The sequence below is a fragment of the Dipodomys merriami genome, unplaced genomic scaffold (genome assembly GCF_024711535.1).
Source record: "Dipodomys merriami isolate MVZ:Mamm:240054 unplaced genomic scaffold, mDipMer1.0.p SCAF_521, whole genome shotgun sequence".
In the NCBI taxonomy this organism is placed as follows: domain Eukaryota; kingdom Metazoa; phylum Chordata; class Mammalia; order Rodentia; family Heteromyidae; genus Dipodomys; species Dipodomys merriami.
In genome coordinates this window covers 518,795-533,116 of record NW_027206093.1, presented here as the reverse complement: position 1 = coordinate 533,116, position 14,322 = coordinate 518,795, and the positions used below count along the sequence as shown (strand labels likewise).

The following is a 14,322-nucleotide window of genomic DNA, read 5'->3' as shown; positions in this document are numbered from 1 at the left end:
TACCTAGCAGCCCTGAACCCCTCCTGACAGGCCAGCAGAGCCATCCTTTCTCTCTATACCTCCATCGTAGCCACTTATCCTGTCTGTTCACTCTGACTTAGCTGGGAAGGAGCTGAACAGAAGAGCAGAGGACTTTTGCACAGCCAAATCAAGAAGAATTGTTTCAAGGTTTCCCATTGTGCCGGAGGACTGTGAAGGACAGAGGATGCACAGCCAAAAGGCTTCCTGGAGCCTGGGAAGATTTTGGAAAGCCTGCTTATAGGAACCAGACACCTTGGAAGGAAAGAAAAAAAAAATATCTCGCACGCAAGTTTTGAAGCAGGCCTGGTGGTGGAGCTGGCAGCTGCTCAAGGCCGTGGTGGAGTCAGGGGCCTTTCCATCAGGCCCGATTTCAACCACTGGCGGCCCTTGCCAACTGTAGGCATTTTATGCCAAGTACCATGGGGGTCTGAGTTGCCCACTGAAACAGCCCTATTCATACCCACCACGTCCTAGGAGACTGGAGAAAAGTTCTTCTTATTCACAAATGGATAAACTGAGGCTCAGAGCCCCCTGCCTGCCAGGGATGGGCAAGGAGAAGATTAGAAACGCAGCTTTCACCTAGTTCTCAAGGCTGGGGTTTTGCCCACCAGGTGCCTCTGGAGAGCCTGGTGGAAAAGCAAGCAAGGAGGGCAGATGGGTATAAGCACTTCCCAATGTAAACATCCCGAGCCTTGTCTTTCCAGACACAACCCACACTCCAGCGTGTTTACAGGACAAAGCCCTGGGTACTCAGACCCACCCAGCGGGACTCCACCATTTCTGAGGCCCGGTCACATTCAACTCCATTCTGTCTCCTTCCCTGTAACCTCTCTGCATCCTGAGCTTTCTGTTCCAGAAAGAGCTCTTCCATCCTTCATCCTTGTTCCAAGCACCATTGTTTTAATTCAAGTGTGCATCCCCTCTTCCTGAATTATCCTCCAATGCTGTACCTCCACTCTTCTCATCCCTCATCATGCCTGCAGACCAAAAGTGTATCTGTTCACCACATACTCCAGCTGAAAAACCTCCCTGTTCCCCTTGTCCTCAGGATCAAACACAGGCATCCTGGTCATATAGGCTTTTTTTTTTTTTTTTTTTAATTAAGACTGATCCCAATCCATCTTCCTGTCTTACTGTTGCTACCTGGGCACTTGCCATGACAGGTAGTGAAACCCCAGTGCCTTTGTATATGCTAGTCCCTCTAACACTATTACGCAGGGGAAATTTGTATCTTGTCCTTGAGGATACAACTCAAATGCCCTCTGAGTCTAGGCATGGGCCTGTATTCATGCCTCTGTTAAGGCTTCTGTGAATGGTAACCATTGTTGGCTTATCTGTCTAGCCAGCTGAGCTAGTGGTTCTCAGTCTAGGGTGGTTGTATCTTCAGGGGACATTTGGCCATGTGTGTGCGCTGCTGGCATCTAGTAAGTAGAAGCCATGGAAGATGTTAAACATCTGAAATGTACAGGACAGTTTCTCTCTCTAGTTGTAACTGTTAGTCTTGTTAAGGTGAAGAAGCCCTGGACTAGGCATGTTTCTCTGTCTCTGTCTCTGTCTCTGTCCGTCTGTCTCTCTTTCTCCAGTCTTGAGGCTCGAACTCAGGGCTTGAACACTGTCCCTGAGCATCTTTGCTCAAGGCTGGTGCAATACCATTTGTGCATACTTCTGGTTTTTGTTTTTGTTCTGGTAGTTAATTGGAAATAAGAGTGTCATGGATTTCCCTGCCTGAGCTGGCTTTGAACAGTGATTCTGAGATCTCAGCCTCCTGAGTACCTAAGATTATAAGGTATGAGCCCCTGGATCCTGGCTCTACTCTACGTGTCTCATTAGGAGAATTCTCATTTGTACCTCTGTGTCTGAAATGCTTGGCCTAAAGAAGTGTTCAAAAACTCTCTTTTTTGGACTGGGAATGTCGTTCAGTGGTAGAGTGCTTGTATAGCATGTATGAAGCCCTGAGTTCAATTCCTCAGTACCACATAAACAGAAAAGGCTGGAAGTGGTGCTGTGGCTCAAGTGGTAGAGCATTAGCCTTGAGCACAGAGATGTTCAGAGCACCCAGGCTCTGAGTTCAAGCCCCAGGACTGGCAAAACAAAAACAAAAACAAAAACTCTCTTTTTAAACAATGTATGACTGCACTTGTGGTTATATATTCTGTACCTCAGTTCATACTGAATCCACCAAATTGGTCCTTGTGTAATAAGGTGATTACTTGTGAGTGAGCGAGCACCTTAAAGAAGATGGCATGAAATGTGTCCATATTGCATAAGAGGAGAACTTAAATTGGGTAGGAACACACAGCATCATTGTATGTCAGATATGGCCAACATGGAGGGTGTAAGAGTCTATCATGAAAGCAGTTATGCTCTAGACACCTAGGCCTATAAAGAAAGGCAAAAAGAATTGGTATCATGTAATCTCAAGAAAGTGAGGGCTTGGCAAGGCACACATGCTTGTATTCTCAGCCGTATAGGAGGCTGTAGGTAGGAGGATTGGGATCTAAGGTTGACCCTGAGCAAAAAAGAAAAAAAAAAAAAAGACATTCTATCAAAAAAGTGACTAAAACCAAAAAGGGCTAAGAGAGTGTCTCAAGTGGTAAAATGCCTGCCTGGCCAGCACAAGGCCCTAAGTTCAAACCCTAATACTAGCACAAATAAGGAGAAGGAAGGGAGGAAGGAAGAAAGGAAGGAAGAGAGATGGCTTGAAATAATACTGGAGGCTGTCAAGTGGAGGAGTACTGATTTCTCTTTGGCAGTAGGTTTCAGATGACTAAGAAGAAACAGATAAAAAAGAAGGGTCTCAACGGCTTCTGAACAAAGCAAGTAAGTTCAGTGGTTGGGCCCAAACCCTGGAAGATCATTGCTAAGGGTCATAGTAGCCCTTAAACCTTGAACTTCTTTCCAAGAAGGTATCTGTAGCCAATTGCTAGCAGTTGACATCATCGAAGGTCTGAGGTCCAGGCTGTCAGGCTTCAGGCCTTGCCTCTGGAATGTTCTTCTGAATTGGAAAAGCAAGAAAGACTGACCGAGGAGCCTGGGAGGCAGAAGGGAGGAGTATCAGGGAGGGGAAAAAAAAAAAAGGTGAGACAGAAGGAGAAGGGAAAGACAGAGCAAAGAGGGAGCTGGAAGGACATCAGGAAAATGTTGGGGCCGGCTGGTGAGGCCGGCATCTGGAAAACAGACCGGAGGCTATATTTAGACAGCCATGACTTGCAATAATTTGTGTGAGGGGGGAAAAAAGGAAAATGTGAAGTTGGCAACGCTTGGGGGAGGGAATGAGTTATAAGAAAGGAACGGCTTGATAGGGCAAAGCTGTATGTGAGGCTTTAGGCCCTGGCCACTGGGAGAGCCATCAGGAGTAAGGGATGATGGTGCTAATTCAGTCTAATCTAGCTCATGCCCCAGGCCCAGATGGACCCTGTGTGCCTCATCAAGAATGTGGGGTGCGTTCCTGGGCACACTGGACAGCCTGTCTCCCTCAGCACCCGGCACTTCCGGCCGGGTGCAGCATGCTCTCTGGGGAAGCGAGGGCCAGCCAGGGCTATGGGTGAGGGCTCAGGCTGACATGAGCAGCACTCTGTCAATTCTAGGCATGTGTATACATTGCTGAGGCCTTTCTCCAGCTGGATTCTAAATAGAGGATTAGTTCAAAGGTAGGCAGCCTTTTAAAGAGATGGTGCCAAGTGGAGCCTGACAACCAAATACAGTAAAACCTCCTTGAACCCTTCTTGGTTAATTCCAAATAGCATTTAAATCATGCCACAGCAAGAGTGAACTTCTCAGTGAGCTGACTAGGTGCCCAGTTGTCCTTTAGGCTACAGTCTTGAGAGTCTGAATAGAGGTGTGGTGAACACTCAGTTATCCATAATTGCACACATCACTTTGGACAGTGGTTGCTAGCTAGCCAGCTTAAGATTTATCCTTTAAATAAAATATTTTAAAAAGTTAATCATTTTGAATGGAAAAAGTCACTAGGGTTGGTGATGTGGCTCAGTAGTATTATACCAGCATACTATGTATAAGGCTCTGAGTTCAGATCACCTAAAGAAAGTTTGCTAGATGCAGGTGGCTCATGCCTATAATCCTAACTATTCAGGAGGTTGAGATCTGAGTATTGTGGTTTAAAGCCATCCTGGCTAGATAATTCCATGAGATGTTTATCTCCATCAAAAAGCAGAAGTGGAGCTATGGCTCAAGTGGTAGAGCACTAGCTTTGAGTGAAAAAGCTAAAGGAGCCTCAGTACTGGGGCTTGAACATACGTGTGTGCACACTTGCGCGTGCACGCACACCACAGTCACATACTTGGTTTTAAAATCGATTATACTCATCTCCTATTATTTTATTTGACTCTATTATTTGTGCTATTCTTAAGGCTTGAACTCAGGGTCTTGGCACTGTCACTGAGCTGTTTTGATCAAGGCTGGCGCTTCTACCACTTGAGCCACAGTTCTACTTTATAGTTTTTTGGTGGCTCATTGGCGATAAGAGTCACAAGGACTTTCCTGCTCAGGTCTCAGCTTCCTAAGTAGCTAGGATTATAGGTGAGGGCCACCAGAGCCTGGCTTTTTTTTTTTTTTTTTTGAGATTTTTTTTTTTAAAGAGCTAGCACCTTACTGTGTTACCCAGACTGGCCTCAAACTCCTGGACTCCAGGATCTTCCTGCCTCAGCTTCCTAAATAGTTGTACATGCAAGAACCACTATACCCAGCTAGACTGCGCTGATCTTAACACTTTTTATTCTGTTTAGAGTCATTTTTATGAACTTTAGTTAACAAGCCAAAAGCCTCTGAGATATGTGTGTCACCATGATTTGGGGCTTCACGGGGCTCTTTTGATCATTTTCCTGTCTCTTTCTTGTGGCTATGTAGTTCAACTTGTCTCTGTTGTCAGGGAGAATGCTGTCTCTCCTGTACCACCTCACAGTCCAGCTTCATTTAGTTTCATTTGCTTCTTTAGCATCTTCTGGGTTGAGTAAGCAGATATGCCAACTTGTTCAGATACTGTGTAAACAAAGAAGTAAATAATTGTGAGTGTGAAACCTGGCCTTCCTTGTTCCTATAGAATTTACCCAGTAACAAGTCATCCAGCCCTCCGGGGAGCACAGTTGCTTTGAATTATATGCTACTTTAAATACTTCAATCTGGGCTTATGTTGATAATTTTGGCTGCTTAGACATCTTTGGCTCATCCCCAGGTTCTGGTCTGACTTAAGATAGTGAGATGTCTGGTAGACTGTGTTTTAGGCAGAGGAAGCCTTATTCTGTTTTGAAGTCTGTGTTCTCAAGGCTTTTTTATTGGGGGTTACTGAGTTTTTTTTGGGGGGGGGTCCGGTCATGAGGCCTGAACTCTGGGCACTGTCCCTCAGCTCTTCAGCTCAAAGCTAGCACTCTACCACTTGAGTCACAGCACCACTTCCGGCTTTTTTCTTTTTGCTTATGTGGTGCTGAGGAATCGAACCCAGCCTCATACATGCAAGGCAAGCACTCTACCACTGAGCCACCTTCCCAGCCCTGGGTTATTGAGTTTTTGCCTGATAATATTTGAGGCTGGTCATGTAATGAAACCTAGTTCAAGAAAAATACAAAAACAATAAACAATTACCCTCCCAACTTGTTTACTAATGTCTCCCTTTTTTTTTTTTTTTTCTGGAAGGTGGGATTCTGGGCCAGGAGGCTGAGGAGGGCCACAGATAACATGGGTGACCTTCACTTAACTGTGAAGTGTCAACTGGGAATATGGTATGCAGAGCAGAAAATGGAGCAGAGGTTTAATAAAGGAACATAAAGCTGAGAGAGAGAGAGAGAAACATAAAGCAAGCAAACAAGCAAGCAAGCAAGAGAAGAAAGAAAGAAAGAGACAGAGAGACAGACACATATGCATGGGGGGAGAAATAAAGAGAGAGAGACAGAGAGAGAGAGAGAGACAGAGAGAGATAGACAGAGAGACAGAGATCTGAATTCCTCACAGCTTGTCAGTTCCCACAAAACCCACTTAACACTTGTGTTCTTAGCTGGGAATTCCTGAAAGCTGACTTGAGTAGGTCTTGCAACACTTTGCCTAAGACTAAGCTTTGCCTAAGACTGCCATGTTCCCTTAAAAACATTTGCTCAAACACTAGGAACTCAATGTGTCCTCTAGCCTAAGGAATTTCTATTTCTTCAACTTTTCCTCAGAGGACCCATTTTCCAAGGCTTTAATCCTTATGTTGTCTTTCTATGATCCCCTCCTAGGATCTCCAAAGCCTCGTGTTCCTTTGCTCTGGCTGGTGCCAAGGTTGCCCCTGGAGACAGCCAGGATTGATTTTTCGAGTATGCTGTCTCCTGGACATCAATCTCAGGCCCATACTCTGCTTAGTTTCCTAATGACAGAGCTGCCTGATGACTGACATACAGACCTGCTTCTCCCATAACCCGATACTCCCTGCAGGGTCGTCACTGTCACTAAATGTCATGCAGGAAGGGCCTGGATGATGAGCTAGCCAAACTTAGTCATGTTAGTCATGAGGAAACTGAGTCCTAAAGAGGCTGCATAACTCACTTAAGGTCAGATGAAGCTGAATAACTTGTTTGTCCATGAGTGCGTGCGTGCGTGCATGTGTGCGTGTGTACATATGTGTGTGTGTGTGTGTGTGTGTGTGTGTTTGCCATGACTGAACTTATCCCACTAGCTTTTCAATTCTTCTTCCAGCTCTAGAGGATATTTCATAGTATATATATGTATGTTCAAATTTAAACACATTATTTATGATCCTTTATGACTGATACGTATGAGTGTGAAAAAGGAAGTAGAGTCAGGATGATTGCTGGTGCCAGGAGTAGTTGGGGAGCAGCCTGGGCAACAAATAAACAAAACAAAGCATACAAAACAGGAATGAAGAAGGTGCAGATGTCCCAGTAGAGTGAACCCACAAATATGACATATTGTGCTATAGCAAAATAGTTAAAAAATTAAAATTTGCTGTGTTTTACATTAAATGTATTTATACTTTATTAATATAAAATATTACAATAGCTTTAATAGGTTCTAAAATATATTGAGTAAAATTAAGCATTCTTTACTTATCTTTAAAAGACAGAAAAATAGGGAAGGACAATTACTATCTTTTTCTTCCTCCATCCCCTTCCTTCCTTCCTTCCTTTCTCCATTGCTCCCTCTACCTCCTTCTCTCTCTTTCTTCTCTCTCTCCCTTTCTTTTCTTTTCTTTTCCTTTCTTTCTTTTCTTCCACCTCCTCCTTCCTCTCTCCCCCCTTTCTCCTTTCCTTTCCTCTCTTCTCCTCTCCTTTCCTTTCCTTCTCCCTCTCTCCTTTCTTCTCTCCTCCCCTTTCCTTCCTTCTTTCTCTTTCTCTCTCTCCCTTCTTTCCCACTTTTCCTCCCTTCCTCCTTCCCTCTTTTCTTCCCTTCCCTCACTTCTGTCTCCTCTTTAGCTTGCTTGCTTGCTTGCTTGCTTGCTTGCTTCCTTCCTTTCTTTCTTTCTTTCTTTCTTTCTTTCTTTCTTTCTTTCTTTCTTTCTTTCTTTCTTTCTTTCTTTCTTTCTGTCTTCTTTCTTTCTTTCTTTCTTTCTTCTTTCTTTCTTTCTTTCTTTCTTTCTTTCTTTCTTTCTTTCTTTCTTTCTTTCTCTCTCTCTTTCTCTCTTTCTGTCTGTCTGTCTGTCTTTCTTCTTTCTTTCTTTCTTTCTTTCTTTCTTTCTTTCTTTCTTTCTTTCTTTCTTTCTTTCTTTCTTTCTTTCTTTCTTTCTGTCCATCTCTCTGTCTCTTTCTATCTCTCTCTGTCTCTCATACTAGGGGTGAAATCTAAGGCCTTGCATATACTAGCAAGTGCTAAATGGCACAGCACTGAGCATAGCTCTAGTCTGCTAATGATTTTCTTTTTTCTTATTATGTTTTATTAAGTAGTTGCCATTTTTTGATTAACATTACCCCTTTCTCACTCACCTCTCACTCACCCATGCCTTCCCTCACTCTTCTTAATTTTGTAGGATATGCATAGGCTTCTTGACTGCATTCTCCTCTTTTCCTCTTTTCTTGTTCACCCCTTTCCCCTTGACCACATCCTATTTCAGATAATAACTTTCTTAAATCAGAAGACAAAGTTATTATTATTGGTACAACCTTAGTGATATTTTCTTTACTAGTAGAGATAAAACAAAGACATTAATTATCACTTTGACTGTATAACAGCCTTTTTTTTTTTTTTTGCTTTTGAGCTGGTCTTGGGGCTTGAACCCAGGGCCTGGGCACCATTCCTTAGCATTTTTGCTCAAGGCTAATGCTCTACCACTTGACCTACAGCTCTATTTCTGATTTTCAGGTGGTAAATTGGAGGTAAGTCTCAGCCTGCCCCAGGGGTTTTTGAACCACAACCCTCAAATCTTAGCCTCCTGAATAACTAGGATTATAGGGGTGAGCCACCAGAGCCCAGTTTAGAATAGTCATTTGTAATTTTTTTCAGTTCAATAAGACATGATACAACAATGGGGAATATAACTCCAGGAAAAGCTATGAACAAAATTAAGTTTCAGCAAGATAAATTAAATGTAAGATAAATAAATTAAATGTAATATTTAAATAAAAACCAACAGATTTGAATTTTAAGGCTGGAAAAATGCATAATCACCCCATGGATTATCAGTAATGGTTGAGTACACAAATTAATTTCACTATAGCATCATTTTATGGTTAATATAACAAGGACCAAAGAGATTACATGATATAAATAAAGTTACTTTTGAGAAAAATAGATTCTTTCTTTATGTCTAAAACTAAAGAGATTTTATAAATCATGAAGAAGAGAATGATTTTATTCAGCAAATAGATCTAGATAAATTAGATGGAAAAATAATTTGGAAATTCATTGTAAACTATTTCCAAAGAAACTCCAGATGGCTTAGAGAGTTAAATGTAAATAAAACAAAACAAAAACCAATGCCCCTAAAAATGAATCTGTTTTGATTTTCTAGAAGAAAATACAGGTGAACAAATATCCTAATCTCGAATTTATTTATTTTGCAGACAAAAGGCAATGGATGAAATGCAAAATCCTACTTTTTTGGCTACCTAAATGTTTAAAATCCTTTACTTTGGGGAATAGTATCAACAGACTCAAAAGCAAACAAAAAGCTGAGAGAAATAGACACAGATTATATCTATCTATTTATCTATCTACCTATTTATCTATATATTTTTTGTCAGTCATGGGGCTTGATCTCAGGGTCTGGGCACTACCCCAGAGCTCTTTTGCTCAAGGCTAGTGCTCTACCACTTTGAGCCACAGGGCCACTTTCAGTTTTCTAGTGATTAATTGGAGATAATAGACTTGAATGGAGGGGAAGGGGAAGCAAAGAAATGGTGGGACAAAGAGTGAACTAATTCAGCAGTGATACTCACTAGACACTATGTTGGAAATGAACTATATAACTTGGGGAGAGGAGTCAGGAGGGAAAAAACTGGGAGAAAATGAGGGAGAAGGTGACGCTGTTCAAAAAGAAATGTATTCATTACCCGACTTATGTAACTGTAACTCCTCTATATATCACCTTTATAATTTTAAAAAAAAGTGTCTCATGAACTTTCCTGCCTGAGTTGGCTTTGAACTGTGATCCTCAGATCTCAGCTTCCTGAATAGCTAGGATTACAGGCGTGAGCCACTAGCATCTGGCCAGATTAATATTTTTTTTAAGAGTGCATGTGGTTTGATAATAAAAGCAAAATCTAAATGAGCCAATGCTAGGAACAGAGCATCTACCTATGATGGTATAAACACCAATCTGGAAAAGCTCAGCTTCACTTTTAGAAGGGTCAATTGCATTGATGAAGTTTTCTAAGTGATCATTTCCTGCCTATCATCTAGAAAGTAAAGTTTTCTTACTTTTCAAATGAAAAAATTCAAAGTTGCCACTTTTTGTGGGAAACCCATAGTTTTCATTCACTATGGGAAAAGAAAACTAGCCCCAATTTACCCAAGAGACCTTGTCCTTGTCCTTGAAAATGCTCGTTTGTTTTCATTCATTCCTAGGAATTATGCCTGTTCCAGCTTGCTTTCTTTAATAAAGCAAAAGATAAGATGCATATGTAAATTTGAATTCTAGGTACAGTATGAATATTTTTTAAAAGATTAAGTTTGTTCTAGGCAGTGTTTTGGGCATACTTATACTAAAAATTATTCACTATTTATGTGAAATTCAAATTTAGCTGGGCATCCTGTATTTTATCTGGCAATTCTTGCCTTAGAATTTTAATGCTGGAAGAAATCTTACATATGTTCCTGACCCTCAGAAGATGCTCAATAAATATTACTTGAATCCATGAATGAATTACAATACAGCCTTCTTGCCTGTCGAAATAATCTAAAATTCAGCAAATGTTTATGTATGAATCTCTGTTGCAATTCTACTTTTAATGGCAAAAATATTAGGAGGAAAAAGAATATAAATCATAACAATGTCAGCTCTCAAGCTATAATAGAGGTAAACAGAAATCAATAGCAAGATAGCTGGGAAATCCCTACATATTTGCAGATTAAACAATATGTCTGTAAGTAAAACGGATCAAAGAAGAGATCTCAAGGGAAATTTTAAAACACTTTGAACTAAATGCAACTGGAAACACCAACTTATTAAAGTTTGTGGATGAAATAGACCAATTCCTTGAACAATACAATCAGGCAAAACTCACACAGAAAGAAATCAACTGAACAGGCCTATATTTCTTCCAGTGATTGAATCAATGGCTAATAACCTCTCTGAACAGAAGGCCCTAGGCTCATCTGGATTCATTGGTAAACTCTACCAATTATTTAAGGAAGAAATGATACCAATTCTGCACAGATGTTTTCAAGAGATAAAAAAAAAACAGGAATACTTACTAATTGTATGAGGCCAATAACATTCAAATCAAAGATATTACAAAAAATACGAAATTACAAGCTGGCTGCTGGTGGCTCATGCCTGTAATCCTAGGTATTCAGGAGGCTGAGATGTGAGGATAGGGTTCAAAGCCAGCCTGGGTAGAAAAGTCCCTGTGAGACACTTATCTTTAATTAACCACTCAAAAACTGGAACTGGTGCTGTGACTCAAGTGGTAGAGTGCTAGCTTTGAGCATAGAGAGGCTCATAGACAGCACCAGTCCTTGAGTTTAAGCCCTACAACCAACAAACAAAACAAAACAACAAAAAAGGGAAATTACAGACCAATTATTTCCTATGAATACAGAAATCCTCAGTAAAACTTTGTCAAAGTGAATCCAACAATATATGCAAAAAATATATACCTTAAACAAGTGGAATTTATCCCAATAATGCTGGTTCAACATTTTAAAATCAGTTAATGTAATCCATCACATCAACAAGTTAAAGAAAAATAAAAGCACATGATCATATCAACAGATGCATAAAAGCATTCTACAAAATCCAACACTCATTCATGACAAAAATTCTCAGTAAGCTAAGGACAGAAGAGACTTTCCTCAACTTGATAAAGACCATCTACAAAACACCCTGCAGCTAGCATATTACTTAATGGCAAGAAACTGAAAGCCTTTCCACTAAGATCAGGAACCAAGAAAGGATGTCTCAACCTTCTCCTTTTCAACATTATATTTGAAGTCTTAGATACTGCAATAAGACAAGAAAAGGAAATAAAAAGTATATAGATTAGAAAGGAAGAAACATTTTTTTTGTTGGAGATGCTATGATCTGCTATATAGAAAAGTCAAGAGAATCTACAAGGAGCTAGAATTCATCAGGAGTACACAATTCATTGTAGTACACAAGGTTAATTAAAAATTATCAATTACATATCCCTACATATCAGCAATAAACATGTGGATTTGAAATCTGAAGTGTTTTGGGCTTCTTTGCCCCTATTCTCTCCTTAAATCTCCCCTCCAAATAGCAACCTTGACAAGCTCATAAGAAAGCAAACAGGACCATTGTCAGTCTCTTGTTTAAAACTTCTCAAGGGTCACCCATTGCACACAGGGTAAAGTCCCAAAATTCAGGATGCTACTACATTTCCCATTATTTTCTCTACTTCTACAAATTTATGGTTAGAGACAATAGACTCTGTTAAAGTCTAGCCTTTTCCATGTCCTATTCCTTCCACTTGTCATGTGGCAGTTCAACATTCCTCCTTCACTCCTGTAGTCCTTCATCTTCATGTATTAGATCCATCCTTGGTAAACTCTTCTTCTCTACTAAGTCCATCTACATCTACCAGCTTGGCAGGCAGTAATGGAGGAATCACATTTAGAGGCCTGCCTAGGCAGAAAGGGTCATGAGACTCCTTCTCAACCAATAGCTCTGTGCAGTGGTATGCATCTGTCATCCCAGTAATAGAGGGAAGCACAAATGGCCAGTTCAGGCTGGTGGAGACATAAAGTAAAATCCTATCTTGAAGACAATCAAAGAAAGAGGTTGGTACATGTGCTTAGCAAGCATAAAGCCCTGAGTTCAAACAGTAACACCCCTCCCCCCACACCAAAAAGAAAGAGAGGAAGGAAAGAGAGAAGAAAGAAAGAGAAAAAGAATGAAAAAAGAAAGAAAGAAAGAAAGAAAGAAAGAAAGAAAGAAAGAAAGAAAGAAAGAAAGAAAGAAAGAAAGAAAGAAAGGAAGGACAAAAGGGAGAGAGGGTGGGAGGGAGGGAGGAAGGGATAAAAGAAAAAACAGCTACCAGTATATCCACTTAGGAGATGAGGAAACCTAGGAATGAAGTTGCTCAAGGTGTCTACTCCTGGATTTTAGATCTACTGACTCCAAAGATGATATCCTAGCTGCTGAGCAGAAACTCTAGAAAGACGTCCTTTGTACAGCCTGTTAGGTGTTAAGTTAATGTCCTGAGTTAGGTCATACATGCATATTTTAGGGATATGTTTCTGGAAAGCACTAAGGAATCATTGCTGGCACTTCCCAAAGCCTTAAAACCTGGCTCTGTCCACCTCTCTACCGATGGCCTTGTGGGCATAAAAAGGGCATTTTCTCAGCCTCTATTGAAGTCTTTTGTTTCTTTCAAGCTGCTCTTTCCCTGACTCCCTGTTCTCTTAATTCCATATACATGTAGAGACACTCTTCCCACCTCTGCCTCTCCCTTAGCCCCCTGTTTGTGGTTGACCTACTTCTTAGTTCTCAGTCCCTCTCTGTACTGTGGCAGAGTTAACCACTGTGTTAGTCAGCTTTCTATCACTGTGACAAAATAAACTAATCAAACTTATAAGAAGAAAAGGCTTACTTTGGCCCACAGTTTCAAAGGTTTTAGTGTTTAGTTGTTTGGCCCCATTGCCTTTGGGCCTGTGGCCAGACAGAATATCATGGAAGTAGCTTGTGATAGAGCAAAGCTGTTTCCCCTTATGATGGGGAATGGGGGTGGGCAGGGACCCCAAATCCCTTTCAAGGACACACTTCCAATGACCTAACTTCCTCCAATTTCCCCCTACCCCTTAAAGGTTCCACTGTCTCCCAGTGGTATCACGGGCTGGAATCCAAGCCTTCAACACCTGAGCCTTTGGGATATATTAACCACTTTCCTCTGTCCCCATCCCTTACAAGGGACATGTGACAGAGTCCTGTCAATGGAATGCCTGTGTCAGGTAGATGGTAATTCTAGGGTGGCCCCAAGGCCATGTGTTGAAAATGAAAGATTCCCCTCCCCTCACCCAGGATCCTTGAACTACTCTAAAAGCTGAAGCTTACCTTCAGCAAACTCCTGTTGGGTTCTGTTCCTGAGATCTGGGAGTCTATTCCGGTAGCCAGCTTCTCCTACCTAGCCCAGAACTTTCCCCAACTTCTAGACTTCTGTGCTCTTAGCTCCCTGCCCTTCCCCCTTTCCCTTCCCCAAGCTATACCTACATATCATTGCCAGATTAACTCACTCATCTATCTGGGTTATGTTGCTACCTTCCCTCCCTAGTCTTCCATAGCTCCCTTGTACTAACAGACTCAAGGACATGCTTTTGGGAGAGGTGTGGAGACATTGGCCTCCAACCACTACCTCCTTCTTTACTTGCGCATTTTTACATTCCTGTCTAGTGGGACTCCTTAAATCCATCCACCAAATCCACCCACCCCTGTCTCTACTACCTGTTGTTTGTCTCCATCTTGGTTCTTCCCTTTTAAATCCATCTCAAGTTCTCAAATGACTCTGCTGTGAACACTCACAGTGCTCTGCATGGGTGTCCCATGAGCTCCATCCATTACTGCTTTGCACTATGGTGCTTGGGCCTCCTCCTCTCCCATTGGACAGTCAGTTGGCTGAGGTCTTAGCTGTCCCCACTGGGCCAGGCAGCACCTAGATACAAAGTGGGTGCTGGATCACC

General features: G+C 41.5%; 1 pseudogene; it reads right to left on the bottom strand.

The window, feature by feature from the left end:
- The window catches only part of LOC138811383 (protein SGT1 homolog), a 55,046-nt pseudogene extending 54,154 nt beyond the window's left edge, over window positions 1-892 (bottom strand).
- Window positions 893-14,322: the final 13,430 nt, after the last annotated feature.